At 50.2% G+C, this 17,262-nt stretch overlaps 1 protein-coding gene across 1 annotated transcript in view; it reads left to right on the top strand.

Annotated features, from left to right (window-relative positions):
• The window catches only part of LOC106590760 (bone morphogenetic protein receptor type-2-like), a 148,790-nt gene that overhangs the window by 29,910 nt on the left and 101,618 nt on the right, over positions 1-17,262 (top strand).

Below are 17,262 nucleotides of genomic sequence, written 5' to 3'. Positions count from 1 at the left end.
CTTCTCTGAGTAGTCCTGTGTTCTGACCTAGTCTCCTCTGAGTAGTCCTGTGTTCTGACCTAGTCTCCTCTGAGTAGTCCTGTGTTCTGACCTAGTCTTCTCTGAGTAGTCCTGTGTTCTGACCTAGTCTTCTCTGAGTAGTCCTGTGTTCTGACCTAGTCTGCTCTGAGTAGTCCTGTGTTCTGACCTAGTCTTCTCTGAGTAGTCCTGTGTTCTGACCTAGTCTCCTCTGAGTAGTCCTGTGTTCTGACCTAGTCTTCTCATCTCTGAGTAGTCCTGTGTTCTGACCTAGTCTTCTCTGAGTAGTCCTGTGTTCTGACCTAGTCTTCTCATCTCTGAGTAGTCCTGTGTTCTGACCTAGTCTCCTCTGAGTAGTCCTGTGTTCTGACCTAGTCTTCTCATCTCTGAGTAGTCCTGTGTTCTGACCTAGTCTTCTCTGAGTAGTCCTGTGTTCTGACCTAGTCTCCTCTGAGTAGTCCTGTGTTCTGACCTAGTCTCCTCTGAGTAGTCCTGTGTTCTGACCTAGTCTTCTCTGAGTAGTCCTGTGTTCTGACCTAGTCTCCTCTGAGTAGTCCTGTGTTCTGACCTAGTCTTCTCTGAGTAGTCCTGTGTTCTGACCTAGTCTTCTCTGCTCTGAGTAGTCCTGTGTTCTGACCTAGTCTTCTCTGAGTAGTCCTGTGTTCTGACCTAGTCTCCTCTGAGTAGTCCTGTGTTCTGACCTAGTCTTCTCTGAGTAGTCCTGTGTTCTGACCTAGTCTTCTCTGAGTAGTCCTGTGTTCTGACCTAGTCTTCTCTGAGTAGTCCTGTGTTCTGACCTAGTCTCCTCTGAGTAGTCCTGTGTTCTGACCTAGTCTTCTCTGAGTAGTCCTGTGTTCTGACCTAGTCTGCTCTGAGTAGTCCTGTGTTCTGACCTAGTCTGCTCTGAGTAGTCCTGTGTTCTGACCTAGTCTCCTCTGAGTAGTCCTGTGTTCTGACCTAGTCTCCTCTGAGTAGTCCTGTGTTCTGACCTAGTCTGCTCTGAGTAGTCCTGTGTTCTGACCTAGTCTTCTCTGAGTAGTCCTGTGTTCTGACCTAGTCTCCTCTGAGTAGTCCTGTGTTCTGACCTAGTCTTCTCTGAGTAGTCCTGTGTTCTGACCTAGTCTGCTCTGAGTAGTCCTGTGTTCTGACCTAGTCTCCTCTGAGTAGTCCTGTGTTCTGACCTAGTCTTCTCTGAGTAGTCCTGTGTTCTGACCTAGTCTCCTCTGAGTAGTCCTGTGTTCTGACCTAGTCTTCTCTGAGTAGTCCTGTGTTCTGACCTAGTCTCCTCTGAGTAGTCCTGTGTTCTGACCTAGTCTGCTCTGAGTAGTCCTGTGTTCTGACCTAGTCTTCTCTGAGTAGTCCTGTGTTCTGACCTAGTCTTCTCATCTCTGAGTAGTCCTGTGTTCTGACCTAGTCTTCTCATCTCTGAGTAGTCCTGTGTTCTGACCTAGTCTTCTCATCTCTGAGTAGTCCTGTGTTCTGACCAGCAGAACCATTCCTCTTCAGCCTGTAGAGTCCTTTTATAGATTTGCCGTAAGGTTATTCTGAAGGAAGCCAGTCCCCACGTCTGGGTGGTGTGCTGAGTGCTCTGCTCCAGAGAGATTAAACTCCTCCCAGCCTCCCCCATCCCACACTCCGATAGCCTAGCTAAACTCCTCTCTCCCCATCCCACACTCCGATAGCCTAGCTAAACTCCTCTCTCCCCATCCCACACTCCGATAGCCTAGCTAAACTCCTCTCTCCCCATCCCACACTCCGATAGCCTAGCTACACTCCTCTCTCCCCCATCCCACACTCCGATAGCCTAGCTACACTCCTCTCTCCCCCATCCCACACTCCTATAGCCTAGCTAAACTCCTCTCTCCCCCATCCCACACTCCTATAGCCTAGCTAAACTCCTCTCTCCCCATCCCACACTCCTATAGCCTAGCTACACTCCTCTCTCCCCATCCCACACTCCTATAGCCTAGCTACACTCCTCTCTCCCCCATCCCACACTCCTATAGCCTAGCTAAACTCCTCTCTCCCCCATCCCACACTCCTATAGCCTAGCTACACTCCTCTCTCCCCCATCCCACACTCCTATAGCCTAGCTAAACTCCTCTCTCCCCCATCCCACACTCCTATAGCCTAGCTAAACTCCTCTCTCCCCCATCCCACACTCCTATAGCCTAGCTAAACTCCTCTCTCCCCCATCCCACACTCCTATAGCCTAGCTAAACTCCTCTCTCCCCATCCCACACTCCTATAGCCTAGCTACACTCCTCTCTCCCCCATCCCACACTCCTATAGCCTAGCTAAACTCCTCTCTCCCCCATCCCACACTTCTATAGCCTAGCTACACTCCTCTCTCCCCATCCCACACTCCTATAGCCTAGCTAAACTCCTCTCTCCCCCATCCCACACTCCTATAGCCTAGCTAAACTCCTCTCTCCCCATCCCACACTCCTATAGCCTAGCTAAACTCCTCTCTCCCCATCCCACACTCCTATAGCCTAGCTACAGCTCCTCTCTCCCCCATCCCACACTCCTATAGCCTAGCTAAACTCCTCTCTCCCCCATCCCACACTCCTATAGCCTAGCTAAACTCCTCTCTCCCCCATCCCACACTCCTATAGCCTAGCTACACTCCTCTCTCCCCCATCCCACACTCCTATAGCCTAGCTAAACTCCTCTCTCCCCCATCCCACACTCCTATAGCCTAGCTACACTCCTCTCTCCCCCATCCCACACTCCTATAGCCTAGCTAAACTCCTCTCTCCCCCATCCCACACTCCTATAGCCTAGCTAAACTCCTCTCTCCCCATCCCACACTCCTATAGCCTAGCTAAACTCCTCTCTCCCCATCCCACACTCCTATAGCCTAGCTACACTCCTCTCTCCCCCATCCCACACTCCTATAGCCTAGCTAAACTCCTCTCTCCCCCATCCCACACTCCTATAGCCTAGTTAAACTCCTCTCTCCTCCATCCCACACTCCTATAGCCTAGCTAAACTCCTCTCTCCCATCCCACACTCCTAACGCCTAGCTAAACTCCTCTCTCCCCATCCCACACTCCTATAGCCTAGCTACACTCCTCTCTCCCCCATCCCACACTCCTATAGCCTAGCTAAACTCCTCTCTCTCCCATCCCACTCTCCTATAGCCTAGCTAAACTCCTCTCTCCCCTATCCCACACTCCTATAGTCTAGCTAAACTCCTCTCTCCCCCATCCCACACTCCTATAGCCTAGCTAAACTCCTCTCTCCCCCATCCCACACTCCTATAGCCTAGCTAAACTCCTCTCTCCCCCATCCCACACTCCTATAGCCTAGCTAAACTCCTCTCTCCCCCATCCCACACTCCTATAGTCTAGCTAAACTCCTCTCTCCCCCATCCCACACTCCTATAGCCTAGCTAAACTCCTCTCTCCCCCATCCCACACTCCTATAGCCTAGCTAAACTCCTCTCTCCCCCATCCCACACTCTTATAGCCTAGCTACACTCCTCTCTCCCCATCCCACACTCCTATAGCCTAGCTAAACTCTCTCCCCATCCCACACTCCTATAGCCTAGCTAAACTACTCTCTCCCCATCCCTCACTCCTATAGCCTAGCTAAACTCCTCTCTCCCCATCCCACACTCCTATAGCCTAGCTACACTTCTCTCTCCCCATCCCACACTCCTATAGCCTAGCTACACTCCTCTCTCCCCATCCCACACTCCTATAGCCTAGGTAAACTCCTCTCTCCCCATCCCACACTCCTATAGCCTAGCTAAACTCTTCTCTCCCCCATCCCACACTCCTATAGCCTAGCTAAACTCCTCTCTCCCCCATCCCACACTCCTATAGCCTAGCTAAACTCCTCTCTCCCCCATCCCACACTCCTATAGCCTAGCTACACTCCTCTCTCCCCCATCCCACACTCCTATAGCCTAGCTAAACACCTCTCTCCCCCATCCCACACTCCTATAGCCTAGCTACACTCCTCTCTCCTCTCTCCCCATCCCACACTCCTATAGCCTAGCTAAACTCCTCTCTCCCCCATCCCACACTCCTATAGCCTAGCTAAACTCCTCTCTCCCCCATCCCACACTCCTATAGCCTAGCTAAACTCCTCTCTCCCCCATCCCACACTCCTATAGCCTAGCTACACTCCTCTCTCCCCCATCCCACACTCCTATAGCCTAGCTACACTCCTCTCTCCCCATCCCACACTCCTATAGCCTAGCTAAACTCCTCTCTCCCCATCCCACACTCCTATAGCCTAGCTAAACTCCTCTCTCCCCATCCCACACTCCTATAGCCTAGCTAAACTCCTCTCTCCCCCATCCCACACTCCTATAGCCTAGCTAAACTCCTCTCTCCCCATCCCACACTCCTATAGCCTAGCTAAACTCCTCTCTCCCCCATCCCACACTCCTATAGCCTAGCTAAACTCCTCTCTCCCCCATCCCACACTCCTATAGCCTAGCTACACTCCTCTCTCCCCATCTCACACTCCTATAGCCTAGCTAAACTCCTCTCTCCCCCATCCCACACTCCTATAGCCTAGCTAAACTCCTCTCTCCCCATCCCACACTCCTATAGCCTAGCTAAACTCCTCTCTCCCCATCCCACACTCCTATAGCCTAGCTAAACTCCTCTCTCCCCATCCCACACTCCTATAGCCTAGCTACACTCCTCTCTCCCCATCCCACACTCCTATAGCCTAGCTACACTCCTCTCTCCCCCATCCCACACTCCTATAGCCTAGCTAAACTCCTCTCTCCCCCATCCCACACTCCTATAGCCTAGCTAAACTCCTCTCTCCCCATCCCACACTCCTATAGCCTAGCTAAACTCCTCTCTCCCCATCCCACACTCCTATAGCCTAGCTACACTCCTCTCTCCCCCATCCCACACTCCTATAGCCTAGCTAAACTCCTCTCTCCCATCCCACACTCCTATAGCCTAGCTACACTCCTCTCTCCCCCATCCCACACTCCTATAGCCTAGCTAAACTCCTCTCCCCCTTCCCACACTCCTATAGCCTAGCTAAACTCATCTCTCCCCCATCCCACACTCCTATAGCCTAGCTAAACTCCTCTCTCCCCCATCCCACACTCCTATAGCCTAGCTAAACTCCTCTCTCCCCATCCCACACTCCGATAGCCTAGCTAAACTCCCCTCTCCCCCATCCCACACTCCTATAGCCTAGCTAAACTCCTCTCTCCCCCATCCCACACTCCTATAGCCTAGCTAAACTCCTCTCTCCCCATCCCACACTCCTATAGCCTAGCTAAACTCCTCTCTCCCCCATCCCACACTCCTATAGCCTAGCTACACTCCTCTCTCCCCATCCCACACTCCTATAGCCTAGCTAAACTCCTCTCTCCCCATCCCACACTCCTATAGCCTAGCTAAACTCCTCTCTCCCCCATCCCACACTCCTATAGCCTAGCTACACTCCTCTCTCCCCCCATCCCACACTCCTATAGCCTAGCTACACACCTCTCTCCCCCATCCCACACTCCTATAGCCTAGCTAAACTCCTCTCTCTCTCCCCATCCCACACTCCTATAGCCTAGCTAAACTCCTCTCTCCTCCCCCATCCCACACTCCTATAGCCTAGCTAAACTCCTCTCTCCCCATCCCACACTCCTATAGCCTAGCTAAACTCCTCTCTCCCCCATCCCACACTCCTATAGCCTAGCTAAACTCCTCTCTCCCCCATCCCACACTCCTATAGCCTAGCTAAACTCCTCTCTCCCCATCCCACACTCCTATAGCCTAGCTACACTCCTCTCTCCCCCATCCCACACTCCTATAGCCTAGCTAAACTCCTCTCTCCCCATCCCACACTCCTATAGCCTAGCTAAACTCCTCTCTCCCCATCCCACACTCCTATAGCCTAGCTAAACTCCTCTCTCCCCCATCCCACACTCCTATAGCCTAGCTAAACTCCTCTCTCCCCATCCCACACTCCTATAGCCTAGCTACACTCCTCTCTCCCCATCCCACACTCCTATAGCCTAGCTACACTCCTCTCTCCCCCATCCCACACTCCTATAGCCTAGCTAAACTCCTCTCTCCCCCATCCCACACTCCTATAGCCTAGCTACACTCCTCTCTCCCCCATCCCACACTCCTATAGCCTAGCTACACTCCTCTCTCTCCCATCCCACACTCCTATAGCCTAGCTAAACTCCTCTCTCTCCCCCCATCCCACACTCCTATAGCCTAGCTAAACTCCTCTCTCCCCATCCCACACTCCTATAGCCTAGCTAAACTCCTCTCTCCCCATCCCACACTCCTATAGCCTAGCTAAACTCCTCTCTCCCCCATCCCACACTCCTATAGCCTAGCTAAACTCCTCTCTCCCCCATCCCACACTCCTATAGCCTAGCTACACTCCTCTCTCCCCATCCCACACTCCTATAGCCTAGCTACACTCCTCTCTCCCCATCCCACACTCCTATAGCCTAGCTAAACTCCTCTCTCCCCCATCCCACACTCCTATAGCCTAGCTAAACTCCTCTCTCCCCATCCCACACTCCTATAGCCTAGCTAAACTCCTCTCTCCCCCATCCCACACTCCTATAGCCTAGCTAAACTCCTCTCTCCCCCATCCCACACTCCTATAGCCTAGCTAAACTCCTCTCTCCCCATCCCACACTCCTATAGCCTAGCTACACTCCTCTCTCCCCCATCCCACACTCCTATAGCCTAGCTACACTCCTCTCTCCCCATCCCACACTCCTATAGCCTAGCTAAACTCCTCTCTCCCCATCCCACACTCCTATAGCCTAGCTAAACTCCTCTCTCCCCATCCCACACTCCTATAGCCTAGCTAAACTCCTCTCTCCCCCATCCCACACTCCTATAGCCTAGATAAACTCCTCTCTCCCCCATCCCACACTCCTATAGCCTAGCTAAACTCCTCTCTCCCCATCCCACACTCCTATAGCCTAGCTAAACTCCTCTCCCCCCATCCCACACTCCTATAGCCTAGCTAAACTCCTCTCTCCCCCATCCCACACTCCTATAGCCTAGCTACACTCCTCTCCCCCCATCCCACACTCCTATAGCCTAGCTAAACTCCTCTCTCCCCCATCCCACACTCCTATAGCCTAGCTAAACTCCTCTCTCCCCCATCCCACACTCCTATAGCCTAGCTACACTCCTCTCTCCCCCATCCCACACTCCTATAGCCTAGCTAAACTCCTCTCTCCCCCATCCCACACTCCTATAGCCTAGCTACACTCCTCTCTCCCCCATCCCACACTCCTATAGCCTAGCTACACTCCTCTCTCCCCCATCCCACACTCCTATAGCCTAGCTAAACTCCTCTCTCCCCATCCCACACTCCTATAGCCTAGCTAAACTCCTCTCTCCCCATCCCACACTCCTATAGCCTAGCTACACTCCTCTCTCCCCATCCCACACTCCTATAGCCTAGCTACACTCCTCTCTCCCCATCCCACACTCCGATAGCCTAGCTACACTCCTCTCTCCCCCATCCCACACTCCTATAGCCTAGCTAAACTCCTCTCTCCCCCATCCCACACTCCTATAGCCTAGCTACACTCCTCTCTCCCCATCCCACACTCCTATAGCCTAGCTACACTCCTCTCTCCCCATCCCACACTCCTATAGCCTAGCTAAACTCCTCTCTCCCCCCATCCCACACTCCTATAGCCTAGCTAAACTCCTCTCTCCCCATCCCACACTCCTATAGCCTAGCTACACTCTTCTCTCCCCCATCCCACACTCCTATAGCCTAGCTAAACCCCTCTCTCCCCATCCCACACTCCTATAGCCTAGCTAAACTCCTCTCTCCCCATCCCACACTCCTATAGCCTAGCTACACTCCTCTCTCCCCCATCCCACACTCCTATAGCCTAGCTACACTCCTCTCTCCTCTCTCCCCATCCCACACTCCTATAGCCTAGCTAAAGTCCTCTCTCCCCATCCCACACTCCTATAGCCTAGCTACACTCCTCTCTCCCCCATCCCACACTCCTATAGCCTAGCTAAACTCCTCTCTCCCCCATCCCACACGCCTATAGCCTAGCTAAACTCCTCTCTCCCCCATCCCACACTCCTATAGCCTAGCTACACTCCTCTCTCCCCCATCCCACACTCCTATAGCCTAGCTACACTCCTCTCTCCCCATCCCACACTCCGATAGCCTAGCTACACTCCTCTCTCCCCCATCCCACACTCCTATAGCCTAGCTAAACTCCTCTCTCCCCATCCCACACTCCTATAGCCTAGCTACACTCCTCTCTCCCCCATCCCACACTCCTATAGCCTAGCTACACTCCTCTCTCCCCCATCCCACACTCCTATAGCCTAGCTAAACTCCTCTCTCCCCATCCCACACTCCTATAGCCTAGCTAAACTCCTCTCTCCCCATCCCACACTCCTATAGCCTAGCTACACTCCTCTCTCCCCCATCCCACACTCCCATAGCCTAGCTAAACCCCTCTCTCCCCATCCCACACTCCTATAGCCTAGCTAAACTCCTCTCTCCCCCATCCCACACTCCTATAGCCTAGCTACACTCCTCTCTCCCCCATCCCACACTCCTATAGCCTAGCTACACTTCTCCTCTCTCCCCATCCCACACTCCTATAGCCTAGCTAAAGTCCTCTCTCCCCATCCCACACTCCTATAGCCTAGCTACACTCCTCTCTCCCCCATCCCACACTCCTATAGCCTAGCTAAACTCCTCTCTCCCCATCCCACACTCCTATAGCCTAGCTACACTCCTCTCTCCCCATCCCACACTCCTATAGCCTAGCTAAACTCCTCTCTCCCCATCCCACACTCCTATAGCCTAGCTACACTCCTCTCTCCCCATCCCACACTCCTATAGCCTAGCTACACTCCTCTCTCCCCCATCCCACACTCCTATAGCCTAGCTAAACTCCTCTCTCCCCATCCCACACTCCTATAGCCTAGCTACACTCCTCTCTCCCCCATCCCACACTCCTATAGCCTAGCTAAACTCCTCTCTCCCCCATCCCACACTCCTATAGCCTAGCTACACTCCTCTCTCCCCATCCCACACTCCTATAGCCTAGCTAAACTCCTCTCTCCCCCATCCCACACTCCTATAGCCTAGCTAAACTCCTCTCTCCCCATCCCACACTCCTATAGCCTAGCTAAACTCCTCTCTCCCCATCCCACACTCCTATAGCCTAGATAAACTCCTCTCTCCCCCATCCCACACTCCTATAGCCTAGCTAAACTCCTCTCTCCCCCATCCCACACTCCTATAGCCTAGCTAAACTCCTCTCTCCCCCATCCCACACTCCTATAGCCTAGCTAAACTCCTCTCTCCCCCATCCCACACTCCTATAGCCTAGCTAAACTCCTCTCTCCCCCATCCCACACTCCTATAGCCTAGCTAAACTCCTCTCTCCCCATCCCACACTCCTATAGCCTAGCTACACTCCTCTCTCCCCCATCCCACACTCCTATAGCCTAGCTACACTCCTCTCTCCCCCATCCCACACTCCCTATAGCCTAGCTAAACTCCTCTCTCCCCCATCCCAGACTCCTATAGCCTAGCTACACTCCTCTCTCCCCCATCCCACACTCCTATAGCCTAGCTTCACTCCTCTCTCCCCCATCCCACACTCCGATAGCCTAGCTACACTCCTCTCTCCCCCATCCCACACTCCTATAGCCTAGCTAAACTCCTCTCTCCCCCCATCCCACACTCCTATAGCCTAGCTACACTCCTCTCTCCCCCATCCCACACTCCTATAGCCTAGCTACACTCCTCTCTCCCCATCCCACACTCCTATAGCCTAGCTAAACTCCTCTCTCCCCATCCCACACTCCTATAGCCTAGCTAAACTCCTCTCTCCCCATCCCACACTCCTATAGCCTAGCTACACTCCTCTCTCCCCCATCCCACACTCCTATAGCCTAGCTAAACTCCTCTCTCCCCATCCCACACTCCTATAGCCTAGCTAAACTCCTCTCTCCCCCATCCCACACTCCTATAGCCTAGCTACACTCCTCTCTCCCCATCCCACACTCCTATAGCCTAGCTACACTCCTCTCTCCCCATCCCACACTCCTATAGCCTAGCTAAAGTCCTCTCTCCCCATCCCACACTCCTATAGCCTAGCTACACTCCTCTCTCCCCCATCCCACACTCCTATAGCCTAGCTAAACTCCTCTCTCCCCCATCCCACACTCCTATAGCCTAGCTACACTCCTCTCTCCCCATCCCACACTCCTATAGCCTAGCTAAACTCCTCTCTCCCCATCCCACACTCCTATAGCCTAGCTACACTCCTCTCTCCCCATCCCACACTCCTATAGCCTAGCTAAACTCCTCTCTCCCCATCCCACACTCCTATAGCCTAGCTAAACTCCTCTCTCCCCATCCCACACTCCTATAGCCTAGCTAAACTCCTCTCTCCCCATCCCACACTCCTATAGCCTAGCTACACTCCTCTCTCCCCATCCCACACTCCTATAGCCTAGCTAAACTCCTCTCTCCCCCATCCCACACTCCTATAGCCTAGCTAAACTCCTCTCTCCCCATCCCACACTCCTATAGCCTAGCTAAACTCCTCTCTCCCCATCCCACACTCCTATAGCCTAGCTAAACTCCTCTCTCCCCATCCCACACTCCTATAGCCTAGCTACACTCCTCTCCCCATCCCACACTCCTATAGCCTAGCTAAACTCCTCTCTCCCCCATCCCACACTCCTATAGCCTAGCTAAACTCCTCTCTCCCCATCCCACACTCCTATAGCCTAGCTACACTCCTCTCTCCCCATCCCACACTCCTATAGCCTAGCTAAAGTCCTCTCTCCCCATCCCACACTCCTATAGCCTAGCTACACTCCTCTCTCCCCCATCCCACACTCCTATAGCCTAGCTAAACTCCTCTCTCCCCCATCCCACACTCCTAGAGCCTAGCTACACTCCTCTCTCCCCATCCCACACTCCTATAGCCTAGCTAAACTCCTCTCTCCCCCATCCCACACTCCTATAGCCTAGCTACACTCCTCTCTCCCCATCCCACACTCCTATAGCCTAGCTAAACTCCTCTCTCCCCCATCCCACACTCCTATAGCCTAGCTAAACTCCTCTCTCCCCCATCCCACACTCCTATAGCCTAGCTAAACTCCTCTCTCCCCATCCCACACTCCTATAGCCTAGCTACACCCTCTCTCCCCCATCCCACACTCCTATAGCCTAGCTAAACTCCTCTCTCCCCCATCCCAGACTCCTATAGCCTAGATACAGTCCTCTCTCCCCCATCCCACACTCCTATAGCCTAGCTAAACTCCTCTCTCCCCCATCCCACACTCCTATAGCCTAGCTAAACTCCTCTCTCCCCCATCCCACACTCCTATAGCCTAGCTAAACTCCTCTCTCCCCATCCCACACTCCTATAGCCTAGCTAATCTCCTCTCTCCCCCATCCCACACGCCTATAGCCTAGCTAAACTCCTCTCTCCCCCATCCCACACTCCTATAGCCTAGCTACACTCCTCTCTCCCCATCCCACACTCCTATAGCCTAGCTACACTCCTCTCTCCCCCATCCCACACTCCTATAGCCTAGCTACACTCCTCTCTCCCCCATCCCACACTCCTATAGCCTAGCTAAACTCCTCTCTCCCCCATCCCACACTCCTATAGCCTAGCTACACTCCTCTCTAGCAGGATAGCAGCATTATTGACATGGTAACTAGCAGGATAGCAGCATTATTGACATGGTAACTAGCAGGATAGCAGCATTATTGACATGTTAACTAGCAGGATAGCAGCATTATTGACATGGTAACTAGCAGGATAGCAGCGTTATTAACATGGTAACCAGCAGGATAGCAGCATTATTGACATGTTAACTAGCAGGATAGCAGCATTATTGACATGGTAACTAGCAGGATAGCAGCATTATTGACATGGTAACTCCAGCAGGATAGCAGCATTATTGACATGGTAACTCCAGCAGGATAGCAGCATTATTGACATGGTAACTCCAGCAGGATAGCAGCATTATTGACATGGTAACTAGCAGGATAGCAGCATTGTTGACATGGTAACTAGCAGGATAGCAGCATTATTGACATGGTAACTAGCAGGATAGCAGCATTATTGACATGGTAACTAGCAGGATAGCAGCATTATTGACATGTTAACTAGCAGGATAGCAGCATTATTGACATGGTAACTAGCAGGATAGCAGCGTTATTAACATGGTAACTAGCAGGATAGCAGCATTATTGACATGGTAACTAGCAGGATAGCAGCATTATTGACATGGTAACTAGCAGGATAGCAGCATTGTTGACATGGTAACTAGCAGGATAGCAGCATTATTAACATGGTAACTAGCAGGATAGCAGCATTATTGACATGGTAACTAGCAGGATAGCAGCATTATTGACATGGTAACTAGCAGGATAGCAGCATTATTGACATGGTAACTAGCAGGATAGCAGCATTATTGACATGGTAACTAGCAGGATAGCAGCATTGTTGACATGGTAACTAGCAGGATAGCAGCATTATTGACATGGTAACTCCAGCAGGATAGCAGCATTATTGACATGGTAACTAGCAGGATAGCAGCATTATTGACATGGTAACTAGCAGGATAGCAGCATTATTGACATGGTAACTAGCAGGATAGCAGCATTATTGACATGGTAACTAGCAGGATAGCAGCATTATTGACATGGTAACTCCAGCAGGATAGCAGCATTATTGACATGGTAACTCCAGCAGGATAGCAGCATTATTGACATGGTAACTAGCAGGATAGCAGCATTATTGACATGGTAACTAGCAGGATAGCAGCATTATTGACATGGTAACTAGCAGGATAGCAGCATTATTGACATGGTAACTCCAGCAGGATAGCAGCATTATTGACATGGTAACTAGCAGGATAGTAGCATTATTGTCATGGTAACTCCAGCAGGATAGCAGCATTATTGACATGGTAACTAGCAGGATAGCAGCATTATTGACATGGTAACTCCAGCAGGATAGCAGCATTATTGACATGGTAACTAGCAGGATAGCAGCATTATTGACATGGTAACTAGCAGGATAGCAGCATTATTGACATGGTAACTAGCAGGATAGTAGCATTATTGTCATGGTAACTCCAGCAGGATAGCAGCATTATTGACATGGTAACTAGCAGGATAGCAGCATTATTGACATGGTAACTCCAGCAGGATAGCAGCATTATTGACATGGTAACTAGCAGGATAGCAGCGTTATTGACATGGTAACACCAGCAGGATAGCAGCATTATTGACATGGTAACTAGCAGGATAGCAGCATTATTGACATGGTAACTAGCAGGATAGCAGCATTATTGACATGGTAACTCCAGCAGGATAGCAGCATTATTGACATGGTAACTCCAGCAGGATAGCAGCATTATTGACATGGTAACTCCAGCAGGATAGCAGCATTATTGACATGGTAACTAGCAGGATAGCAGCATTATTGACATGGTAACTAGCAGGATAGCAGCATTATTGACATGGTAACTAGCAGGATAGCAGCATTATTAACATGGTAACTAGCAGGATAGCAGCATTATTGACATGGTAACTAGCAGGATAGCAGCATTATTGACATGTTAACTAGCAGGATAGCAGCATTATTGACATGGTAACTAGCAGGATAGCAGCGTTATTAACATGGTAACCAGCAGGATAGCAGCATTATTGACATGGTAACTAGCAGGATAGCAGCATTATTGACATGGTAACTAGCAGGATAGCAGCATTATTGACATGGTAACTAGCAGGATAGCAGCATTATTGACATGGTAACTAGCAGGATACCAGCATTATTGACATGGTAACTAGCAGGATAGCAGCATTATTGACATGGTAACTCCAGCAGGATAGCAGCATTATTGACATGGTAACTCCAGCAGGATAGCAGCATTATTGACATGGTAACTAGCAGGATAGCAGCATTATTGACATGGTAACTAGCAGGATAGTAGCATTATTGTCATGGTAACTCCAGCAGGATAGCAGCATTATTGACATGGTAACTAGCAGGATAGCAGCATTATTGACATGGTAACTCCAGCAGGATAGCAGCATTATTGACATGGTAACTCCAGCAAGATAGCAGCGTTATTGACATGGTAACTAGCAGGATAGCAGCATTATTGACATGGTAACTCCAGCAGGATAGCAGCATTATTGACATGGTAACTAGCAGGATAGTAGCGTTATTGACATGGTAACACCAGCAGGATAGCAGCATTATTGACATGGTAACTAGCAGGATAGCAGCATTATTGACATGGTATCTCCAGCAGGATAGCAGCATTATTGACATGGTAACTAGCAGGATAGCAGCATTATTGACATGGTAACTAGCAGGATAGCAGCATTATTGACATGGTAACTCCAGCAGGATAGCAGCATTATTGACATGGTAACTAGCAGGATAGCAGCATTATTGACATGTTAACTAGCAGGATAGCAGCATTATTGACATGGTAACTAGCAGGATAGCAGCATTATTGACATGGTAACCAGCAGGATAGCAGCATTATTGACATGGTAACTAGCAGGATAGCAGCATTATTGACATGGTAACTAGCAGGATACCAGCATTATTGACATGGTAACTAGCAGGATAGCAGCATTATTGACATGGTAACTAGCAGGATACCAGCATTATTGACATGGTAACTAGCAGGATAGCAGCATTATTGACATGGTAACTAGGATAGCAGCATTATTGACATGGTAACTCCAGCAGGATAGCAGCATTATTGACATGGTAACTAGCAGGATAGCAGCATTATTGACATGGTAACTAGGATAGCAGCATTATTGACATGGTAACTAGGATAGCAGCATTATTGACATGGTAACTCCAGCAGGATAGCAGCATTATTGACATGGTAACTAGCAGGATAGCAGCATTATTGACATGGTAACTCCAGCAGGATAGCAGCATTATTGACATGGTAACTAGCAGGATAGCAGCATTATTGACATGGTAACTAGGATAGCAGCATTATTGACATGGTAACTAGGATAGCAGCATTATTGACATGGTAACACCAGCAGGATAATACCTGATTACTTAGAATTCATCCCCCCATGTGAATACCTGGTTACCTACAGTTCATCCCCCCATGTGAATACCTGGTTACCTACAGTTCATCCCCCCATGTGAATACCTGATTACTTAGAATTCATCCCCCATGTGAATACCTGGTTACCTACAGTTCATCCCCCCATGTGAATACCTGGTTACCTACAGTTCATCCCCCCATGTGAATACCTGGTTACCTACAGTTCATCCCCCCATGTGAATACCTGGTTACCTACAGTTCATCCCCCCATGTGAATACCTGGTTACCTACAGTTCATCCCCCCATGTGAATACCTGGTTACCTACAGTTCATCCCCCATGTGAATACCTGGTTACCTACAGTTCATCCCCCCATGTGAATACCTGGTTACCTACAGTTCATCCCCCATGTGAATACCTGGTTACCTACAGTTCATCCCCCCATGTGAATACCTGGTTACCTACAGTTCATCCCCCCATGTGAATACCTGGTTACCTACAGTTCATCCCCCCATGTGAATACCTGATTACCTACAGTTCATCCCCCCATGTGAATACCTGGTTACCTACAGTTCATCCCCCCATGTGAATACCTGGTTACCTACAGTTCATCCCCCCATGTGAATACTCGATTACCTACAGTTCATCCCCCCATGTGAATACCTGATTACCTACAGTTCATCCCCCCATGTGAATACCTGGTTACCTACAGTTCATCCCCCCATGTGAATACCTGGTTACCTACAGTTCATCCCCCCATGTGAATACCTGGTTACCTACAGTTCATCCCCCCATGTGAATACCTGGTTACCTACAGTTCATCCCCCCATGTGAATACCTGGTTACCTACAGTTCATCCCCCCATGTGAATACCTGGTTACCTACAGTTCATCCCCCCATGTGAATACCTGGTTACCTACAGTTCATCCCCCCATGTGAATACCTGGTTACCTACAGTTCATCCCCCCATGTGAATACCTGGTTACCTACAGTTCATCCCCCCATGTGAATACCTGATTACCTACAGTTCATCCCCCCATGTGAATACCTGGTTACCTACAGTTCATCCCCCCATGTGAATACCTGGTTACCTACAGTTCATCCCCCCATGTGAATACTCGATTACCTACAGTTCATCCCCCCATGTGAATACCTGATTACCTACAGTTCATCCCCCCATGTGAATACCTGGTTACCTACAGTTCATCCCCCCATGTGAATACCTGGTTACCTACAGTTCATCCCCCCCATGTGAATACCTGATTACCTACAGTTCATCCCCCATGTGAATACCTGGTTACCTACAGTTCATCCCCCCATGTGAATACCTGGTTACCTACAGTTCATCCCCCCATGTGAATACCTGGTTACCTACAGTTCATCCCCCCATGTGAATACCTGGTTACCTACAGTTCATCCCCCCATGTGAATACCTGATTACCTACAGTTCATCCCCCCATGTGAATACCTGGTTACCTACAGTTCATCCCCCCATGTGAATACCTGGTTACCTACAGTTCATCCCCCCATGTGAATACTCGATTACCTACAGTTCATCCCCCCATGTGAATACCTGATTACCTACAGTTCATCCCCCCATGTGAATACCTGGTTACCTACAGTTCATCCCCCCATGTGAATACCTGGTTACCTACAGTTCATCCCCCCATGTGAATACCTGGTTACCTACAGTTCATCCCCCATGTGAATACCTGGTTACCTACAGTTCATCCCCCCATGTGAATACCTGGTTACCTACAGTTCATCCCCCCATGTGAATACCTGGTTACCTACAGTTCATCCCCCATGTGAATACCTGGTTACCTACAGTTCATCCCCCCATGTGAATACCTGGTTACCTACAGTTCATCCCCCCATGTGAATACCTGGTTACCTACAGTTCATCCCCCATGTGAATACCTGATTACCTACAGTTCATCCCCCCATGTGAATACCTGGTTACCTACAGTTCATCCCCCATGTGAATACCTGGTTACCTACAGTTCATCCCCCCATGTGAATACTCGATTACCTACAGTTCATCCCCCCATGTGAATACCTGATTACCTACAGTTCATCCCCCCATGTGAATACCTGGTTACCTACAGTTCATCCCCCCATGTGAATACCTGGTTACCTACAGTTCATCCCCCCATGTGAATACCTGATTA

Source organism: Salmo salar, chromosome ssa25 (assembly GCF_905237065.1).
Source record: "Salmo salar chromosome ssa25, Ssal_v3.1, whole genome shotgun sequence".
Classification (NCBI taxonomy): Eukaryota; Metazoa; Chordata; class Actinopteri; order Salmoniformes; family Salmonidae; genus Salmo; species Salmo salar.
The sequence above is the reverse complement of the archived record's forward strand: the minus strand, read 5'-3'. Positions and strand labels throughout refer to the sequence as shown.